We start from the raw sequence: 9,088 nt of genomic DNA, 5'->3' as shown, positions 1-9,088 counted from the left end.
GTCCCCACAAACCTATTAACACAGAATCATATGTCCAGTAGAAATTTTATTCAAAACTGTAAAAAAGAAAAAATTTTTTAAAGACATATTTACCTGAACAAAATCTGAGGGAATTTATGAACTGAACAAAACTACATAAAATGCTAAACGAAGTTCTTTATGCTGAATGGAACTGACGCTGACATAGGGGATCGTATCTACAGGGAGGAACTTAATGTCCTAAACATAGTCCATATGTAGATCCATTTAAAAGCCTGGGATACTGGAGAAACTCTGTACTAACTTTTCTGTACACCTATATCTAAATTCAAAGGTGTGTTATTTTTAAAGCATTACTAAACGAACAGCCTTGTTAGTATAGCTCACACCACTTCTCCACCAACTTAATGGATGTATAACCTTGAGCAGCCAAAACTGTCCTGAGACTCACCTGTCAGATTTGAAAAATGGGACTGATGACCGGATGAACCTGGGAGGTTACTGTGGCGGTTCAATAAGATGACCCATGTGAATATTTCCAGACATACATCGGGCAGGCTACCCCTTGTTATTGTCTATTCATTTTGTTGTCTTCACTTAATTCTTGTTTTTCTTATCATCACTGCTGTGATCACGTGGGAGCAGCTGAAAACAAGGCTGTGAGACCAGCTCCGGGGGACACTGGGACCAAGCACCGTGATCGCTTCCCAGCTCCTGCCTAATGGTGGATCCAGCGAACGAGTGGCAGCTCAGCAGCCCATCTTCTCTGGGAAAAGGTCCTGACAGACAAGGCTGCATTCCCAGTGCCCTGACTTCTTGGGGAATCCACACTCCGGAGGGTCAATGGCTCTTGCGATGACAACATTTGCTTCTGGGGCTGGGAGACGTGGAGCCTATCATTCTGATCACCATGATCTTGACCTTCGGGTTAGCTCCCTCGTGTGGCTCCCCACAGTGCCCCGTGACCACCCAGCTGAGGTTCCTGCTGCCCCTCTCTGCTTCGAGCTCCTTGGCCCCAGTACCAACCCTGAGGTTCCTGGCACCCTCCCTGCTGCCTCTGCGTCTCACCCTGTCCTGTTCACAGTTCCGAAGCGCAGCGCGTTCCCACTCCCCCAACTCTGGGCACTTCACCTCTCTCCAAAACACTCCCGTTTCTCTGCGTGTGTAGTTCTTAGTTCTTCTGGCAAATTCCCACCAGCACTTCGGAGCTCCATTAATACATTTCCCTGTCTGTGAATCCAGGGTTAAAACCTGGGGCCATTCGTCACTCAGGTTTCTGCCCCCACAAAGGCACATTCTCAGCCGAGAAGTCCTTGAGGGGAGACCTATGTCTTAGGGATAATGAGGTGCTGAGCCCTCCGTACAATATTAGGCTTAATTTTCTTTTAAATGAGGCAAAGCTTACACAGAGTGAAACGCACGGGTCTTAAGTGCACGTTTTGATGATATTTGTACTAAGACGCACGTTCATGGACCAGCACCCTGGAGCGTCTGGAGGACGTTTCCTTCCTCCCAGAATCTCCCTCATGGCCCCAGCCGTCAGTGTGCAACCTGATAAGCAACCACGGTTTGTATTTCTATCAGCATAGTTAGACTTTCTCTGGTCTTGTACTTCACATACATGGACTCACACAGCAGGGAATGTTAGACTTGGCTTCCTTTCCATTTGTTTAGAAAACCATGTTGCCCATCGCAGCTATCGGTATTTCATGGCTTCGCCGTGCTGAATCGTATTCTGAAGGAATAGTATATGACATGCCACACTCCGTGCATCCAGTCTCCTGTCAGTGAGTTTGGGGGCTGATTCCAACTCTGGGCTGCTATGCGCATCCCCACACAGATGTGTTGGTGACATAGCTTTTCACATCTTCTAGATACACACTGAGAGAATGTGTCTTGGGCAACAGAGTAGGTATGTGGTATGTTTCACTTTAATGATGCATTTAATGATGATATCTATTTAATTATACATTTCTCTGGCCATTCTATCACACGATACCAAGGATGCCTGCTAATAGAATACCTCATCACTGATGTCAGCCTGCTCACCTGGCTCAGGTGTGTGTCTCAGTTTCCCTACTATAGTTACTCGTTTGCATCCCCTTTTCCCGCAGTACCTTGTAGGGAAAGGCCACCGTGTGTGCCTCACCCTTACCAGTACCTGGTGTTTCACCTGCTGTACACGCCACTGCACACTTGGTGGTCCACCCCCCACCCCCGCCACCCATCACTGGGGGAAGGCTGTCCTGAGCCTTCCCTGTTCGCACCTGTTTGACTTTGTCATCTTCTGCTTGCATCGACTGTCGTCAGCTTTGTCAAACTGCGTGCCCATTGCTTTAACTGAGGCTGCTGCCTGCTGGCTCATTTGAAATACACTGACACGGGCATGTTACTGGCATCTTCAGTAAGGGGACCTGGGGCCCAGCTTTTACTGGCTTCCTGCCTTCAGAACATAGCACACCATTCTAACTAGTCTCTTACGTAACTGTCCTTCTCTTACATGTGGATCTTTTTATCAAAGATCACCTCCACCAAACAAAAGGGCATGTGGGCCAAACTGGAAGGATCTTACAATGTCTCAAAATGAGATGATCTGAGCATGGAAGTGTGTATTGACTGCAATGAACTGAAGCACATCCAGGTAATTGTTGGCATATTAATTCATAATGGTACCCCAAAAATGGGGTCAACTTTGCAAGTTGTCAGGGTACACAGTTTATCCTGTAAATTCGTAAAGTGAAAGAATTATAGCTTTTAACATAAAAGAGAAATGCATGAAATAAGATTGGCAAAATAGGCATACTCATGGAAACTATGTGATAGTACATGGGATTCAATAAATATTCTTTCTAATTTTGCATATTGCTGAAACCTTCCATTACAAGGGGGGAGAGAGAGACAGAGANGTACTTTCACAGGTGTAAATATCCTAGCCACCAGCATTTTTACTGCATAACAATTCTGCAGTAAATATGAACTAACTCATTGACTGTTGTTGATTGGTTTCATTTCTCCGTTAATGAATCAATCAACCCCTGTGAAAAAGATAAAGTAACTGACAGTTTTGTTGTTGTCGTTTTGGGCTTCACTTCCCCACTGACAAACCAACCCCCTTCGGCAGACTTAACGTATTTAAGCTAGCTGTCAGTTTGCTTTCATCTCTCCGTTGACGAAGTTCTCACAGTCACTCCCATTTCTATACACAATGCCAGCCCTCACAGTGGTCTACACAGCGACGAGTGGACAAGCTGGTGCTCCGAAAACAGTTAGCATCGCTTCCAGATGACGGGGATTTGCCCGGAGGGTTGGTCTCTTATTTTGAAATCCCCCCACACTGGGAGGAGCGAAGCCGAGGGGCCTCTCTGGGGCGCAGAGTTGAACCCACATTTTCTAGAGAATGAAGACAAGTACTTAGGCCCAGTCCACGGAATAAATCAGTTATTTGTACAGGATTGCCACGAATCTACACACATGTAACATAAAGTCTTTTTCATTTTCTTATCTGTTTTTCATGTTTCATTACATCCCCTTTAATGTCCCTCTTTTATTTGTTGGGATTTTATCTTTTTACAGTAAAATTGCCTTCAGCCCATTAGCTATGCGGCAAAAACGTTGGTGGCAAAATGTTTGTGACAAAATGCTTGCAGGAAAGACAGAAAGATGTGAAGTGATCGAACACGATGTAAACATATGTTGAATATATGTTCTGTTCTAACATTTGCTATACATATACTATATATTGAATTATAAATATATGTGTATGTACACACATGTAATTTTTTTTGGGGAAATGAGCTGACTAATATAACAGTTTACCACTGCACAACAGTCCCGCCATCAAGGTCAGTGCGTCAGCCTGTTTTGTGTATCCCTCTCCCCCAAATGCCGAACAGTTTTGACACAGTCAATAATCAACGTGTCTGTTGAATAAATATACAGTGATCTCTATTTTTCTTCATATTTATCTATACTTCTTGTATGTTCTATGCATGCATATTTTTATACTCAGTAAATATTTTTTAAAATGAATAAACCAAAGTGGTTTAGTTCCACTACTGCTTCACCAAAATGGTAGCTGAGGGCCTTAGAATGTAAGTGACTCACTAAAGGTACCTCTTCTCCTCGCATTGCTGCTATCATCAGCGTGAACCCACTGCTTAATTAACCAACAGGGAAGGCGAAGCCGTAGACAGTATTCAGGGCACTAGGTAAGGGGCACAGGAAATTAGTAACTGAACTAGCAATTTTACTGATTGCTTATGAAAAAAAGTCTACATACATTAGAGCCTGAATAATAAAAGTGGTGATAGTGCCATGCATTGACAGGAGAGGGGGTTGGAGAGGCCACGATGATGCATTCCACTTCCGACATAATGTGTTAGTGAAGCTGGTAGAAGACCCAGGTGGTAAGTTTCATCAGCAGTGAAAACCACAGGATGAAAAGTTTGGAGGGATATTGAAGCTTAGCAGAGAGATGGGGAAGTCCCTTCTCCATTGACAAATCCATTGCGATTGGCTATTCAGAGCCTGGTCCTCCATCAAATCTTGCAGGTGGGAAGATCTGAGGACTGTAAGCTGCCAACTCAAGCACAGGGCAGTTTTGGAGTGTTGCAGGCAGCACAGTTCAACATCTTACAGAGGCGTTCTGGCAGGAAATGATGTCTTACTTACCATAAGCAGAATGCGATGAGGAATGTGGAAGGCCTCTCCGCAGGAAAGGTATTGAGGGGAACAAACTATTCCCAGAGCAGCTAACAAAGATGGTGTTTGTTTTTCTAAATATAGTGTGTGCCTGCTGTAACAGAACCTGAAGCACTACGGTACTTCTGGTGTTCAGTTATAGCCGGGTAATTTCTCCCAAGTGAATGGCAAAATAAAGTGTGCTGCTTTTCATACACTCTAATACTTCTTAAATAGCATGTGATTTACATTGAATTTCCTTTTTTTTTTTTTTTTAGCTGAGCCATCCTGCCACCTGTTGGCAGCACAGCAGCAACTCAGCTCGGGCCAGGAATCAAACCGCTGTTGCTCAGAGCTGTCACTCTTGAGCGAGCTCCTAACCAACTGAGCCACTCGGCCGGCGCTACATAGAAATTCTTGATGCATATCGACATATACATATGCATGGCTCCAGATTCCCACTAGAACTAAGACATGAAGCAAGCATACACACATATACATATGTGTGTAGTATACATGAATAATCTATGTATCTATACGTATATACTGATGTATATCATCTACTAGAAATATACATACAGAGGAAAAGAGATGACCCACGGGACAAGATGAAGGAGCAACAAGCATATAATTGGAGACCTTGAAGGAAAAGAGAGAAATAATAGGAAAGGGAAAAGATTAATAAATTACCAAAATCACCAAAAATTTGGTTTAAAAACTCAATCTACAGGTCCAGAAAAAATCTAATCTNCCCTGTGGCTACTTCCTTAGTTCAAGCCCATGTCATTTCCTGCCAGGATTACTGCAAAGGTTTCTTAAATTGATTCTCGGCCACTACTTTCACCCTCTTCCAGTCCATAGTCTACACATTTCTGCAGTCTAGAAACCTCAAACCTCACTTACACAAACTTCCAAGTATAATTCTCATATTGCCTCATCTGTCTATACTTTCATTTACTGAACAAATATTTTCTACCAGTCTGACCTTGAGAAAAATTGTCAATACTCTCTCTGTCTCAGTTTAAACATCTGTAAAAGGAGAAAAATAATAAAAGTATCCATTTGGGTTGTGATTATTAAACGAGTTAACACATGAAAGCATCTTAGAAAAGTGTCTGGCTCATAGACACCACTCAAGGTGAGAGTTCTATGAAATGTTAATATGGTCACTCGTATAACCCAGCAGAGTTCCTCCTCGGGCCTTTTGCAGCTGATGTTCCTTCTACCTGGATCTTTCTTTTCCCAGGTGTCTCCATATTACCGTCTCTCATTGCATTCAGGTGTCTGCTCAGATACCACCTCCCAAAGGAATCCTTTGGTTTTCCCACGTGAAATGGCTTCTTTGTCACTCTCTCTTACATTTCTTCATGGCACTGACAGCTGATTGAGATTGTGTATTAGCATCTCCTATTTCTTATTTCTCTTAGGCTTTATAATATATATGTGGGGGCTACATTTGTGCCTCTCTACATACCCAGAACATAGAGAAACACTTGTCACACAGCAAGTACTCATTAAGTACTGGATGAATACGTGAAGGAATTGATGAAATGATCAAATGATTTGATTATGATTGTGATGAATGCCTTAGGAAAAAATAAATAAACCTCTAGCCTAGAATAAAAGCAAAAAGCAAGAAAGCCTCCTCGATCTCTTCTCTCTACCTTCCCTTACAGGCTGATTGGGTTGATGTCCCACGCAAATGCGCGAAGAGACTCTTAACTCTTTCCAGCTGTGTTTGAAGTAGCCCTCCAACGAGAATAGAAGGCTCCTGGGGACGCCGAGTTATTTCTATATGTCTGGACCTCCTATTACACCCTGAAGAGTATCTGGAACGGTGAGAAATTTAATTTTTGTCCCTCAACTTTGTATCTTCTGTATTCTTAAAGGCACAACTATATTGTATGTTGTTGAAGGTAGGGGCAGGGCCTTCTACTTATCATAAATGATTAAAAAAAAAAGTCGGGAGCTAATTCACATCAGGAATTTGAAGTATGAAAGAAGAGGCGTCAAGGTTGACTTCACTGTATTTGGTCGAAACAGTTGTTAAGCAGGTGTGGTGTTTGGAAGTGACATGGCTCCAGTTATAATACCATCCGTAGGGCTATTAAGAGTAAGTGATTAACACAGAATGATGAACAGATGATCTTTGGTAATTATTGAGAGCTCAAAACACTGAAATATGTGCGGAAGGAAGTAGGTACTGATTCTGGCGTCTAGAGAACTGGTACCTGTGCTAAGCTTGGCCACTAATACTATTTATCTTCTGCTCAGGCGAGATATGTATTCTCTTGAAAACTCTGTGTTCTTAGAGAGAAAAAACAAGGGAGTTGGACTCGATAAGATAAAATTTACGATCCTTTCCCATGATAACGTTCCATGATCCTGGGCTGAACCAATTCAGATGCACCATCAAAAAATAATTAAATGACAGAATCAACCAAGAGAACATTTTTAGTTTGAACAAATCACGACTTCCGGGTTTTTAAGGACAGCACAGAACTCACATTTCAGAGGGAATGAAGTCAACCCAGCTGCACGATGGTGAGCTTTTTTAAGGCGTAGGTGCCCTTTGGAGTCCCAGCTTGGTGCTGTATCTAAGTCTAATTAAATCCTTTTGTGCTAAGCTTAATTAAAACAGGTAGACGCGGTATGATTAATTCCAAAAGTAAGTAGGTTAAAGTGTAGGCTTTTCTTCTTCTTTTTTTTTTTCTTCTGCTAATTAGTTGAAGAGTGATCTTCCTTTTTGAGAGGCCAAAACGCAGGACAATCATTTCTTCAATTCAAATCTGCTTTGAAAAATCTTTCCCAAGCCTTTAGGCGTTGGAATTTGAGTTCTACGAAATCTGAATGTGGGGATTATTTCTCCTTATTTCATACTTAGTTAAACCCAAAGCAGGGCTCACTGAGAACCAAGGGCTATAGAGCAACCAATGTTCAGTGAATCCACACACACAGTCAGCAAACCCAGCCACGTGCTAACTTTATTATCACTTCATCACTCTTGAGAGACTGGCTTAACTTCATCTATTATGATAAGCTTTTCCAGAAACTGTGTCTTACTCATTAAGTATCTGATTCTTTGAAATACTCAGTTCAGCACGGAAGCATCGGATGTTCCCAGTGCTGCAGACACATCCGCCCTCGTGTATTCAAAACTGCTCCCATCGCGGGTTTGGGGGCTTGGCCAGGCTGAAATGGCTGAGAAAGCCCTAGCGCCATGCAGTTTGGAAGGACCACTCCTCAGGGCAGTGCCTGCAATTCTGATTTTGCTCCATATTATGATGAAAATTTAACTATTACACTGTTACAGAAAATACACTATTGCAGTGTATATATCATGCATAATTTGCATGGCTGGTTGCAAGCACTGTCTGGCTCCATATTGCTGAACTTGAAAAGCTCACTTTGATATTGAGTACGTGTTGGCATGAAGACTCTTTGTGGCATGCTGAAAAGGTTCCTGTCTCCTTAAAACTGTTCTGGGTAGGAATATGACATTTTCTCTATGGAATGAGTCTGAAGGAAGGTTTAGGGGCCCTCCCAGACACCCAGGATGCCTGGAGACACAGGTACAATAGACATTTTGGGCTGAATAACAGAGCTGCTCTCCACGTGGCATTTTGTTATCAAGCAAGCAATATCAGTATAGTTAAAAAAATCACCTTTCACAAAAAGAGTAGCAACGTGAATGAAATAAAATATAAGCATGTAATCTATCAGGACAAAAATTAATCGGCGTTATCCACTGCATTAAGCAATAAAAGACAGAAGCCATGTGGTCATCTTAGCAGTTCCAGAAAGAAAACAAAAACAAACAAACAAAAAACCCAAAACACATTTAGCAAACTCAGTAACTGAGTCTTGATAAAAAGTCTAACAAAGTAGAAATATAAGGCAACTTCCTCAACTTGATAAAGGGCATCTACAAAAGCACGCAGCTAACATCACATGGTGAAGGGTGAATGTTTTCCCCTAAGACTGCAGAAAGCCAAGGATGTTCCGTTTTATTAATTCCATTCAGCTTTGAGGCCAGGGTCGTGGCCCGTGCAGGAATACAAGAAAAAAAAAAGGTAACAGGTATTCATGCATTCTTTAAAGAAATAGCTATTGGATTTGTGTAAGGATGAGACGTGTTATGTGTACTGTGAGTGCAGCTATAGCATAAATTATTTAAATAGTCCTGTTCGGTTGAAGCTTTCATCCCAGGCTCACAGCCTAGACCCACACTGCTCACATGGCAACCTCTGTCTGCATGGGGCTACGGAGGACTTGAAAAGTAATGAGTCCCACCTGAGCTGAGCTCTAAGCATAAAGTACTCATCCCACTGAGAGGGCTTACAATAGAAAGAAGACTATAAAATACCTTATTAATCATTTTAGAATGATTACAGATCGAAATGATAATACTTGGAATATATTGTTAAAC

General features: G+C 42.2%; 1 long non-coding RNA gene across 4 annotated transcripts in view; it reads left to right on the top strand.

The window, feature by feature from the left end:
- Positions 1-9,088, top strand: part of LOC109387412 (uncharacterized) — a 179,252-nt gene that overhangs the window by 146,377 nt on the left and 23,787 nt on the right. For 2 of the 4 annotated variants that reach the window (XR_002124985.1, XR_002124984.1), the window contains one exon: positions 625-2,620. This is a non-coding gene — a long non-coding RNA (uncharacterized LOC109387412). The remainder of the gene's footprint in view (positions 1-624; positions 2,621-9,088) is intronic. The other 2 variants (XR_002124987.1, XR_002124986.1) reach the window with 2 other exon arrangements.

The sequence above is a fragment of the Hipposideros armiger genome, unplaced genomic scaffold (genome assembly GCF_001890085.2).
Source record: "Hipposideros armiger isolate ML-2016 unplaced genomic scaffold, ASM189008v1 scaffold_157, whole genome shotgun sequence".
Taxonomy (NCBI): domain Eukaryota; kingdom Metazoa; phylum Chordata; class Mammalia; order Chiroptera; family Hipposideridae; genus Hipposideros; species Hipposideros armiger.
The sequence above is the reverse complement of the archived record's forward strand: the minus strand, read 5'-3'. Positions and strand labels throughout refer to the sequence as shown.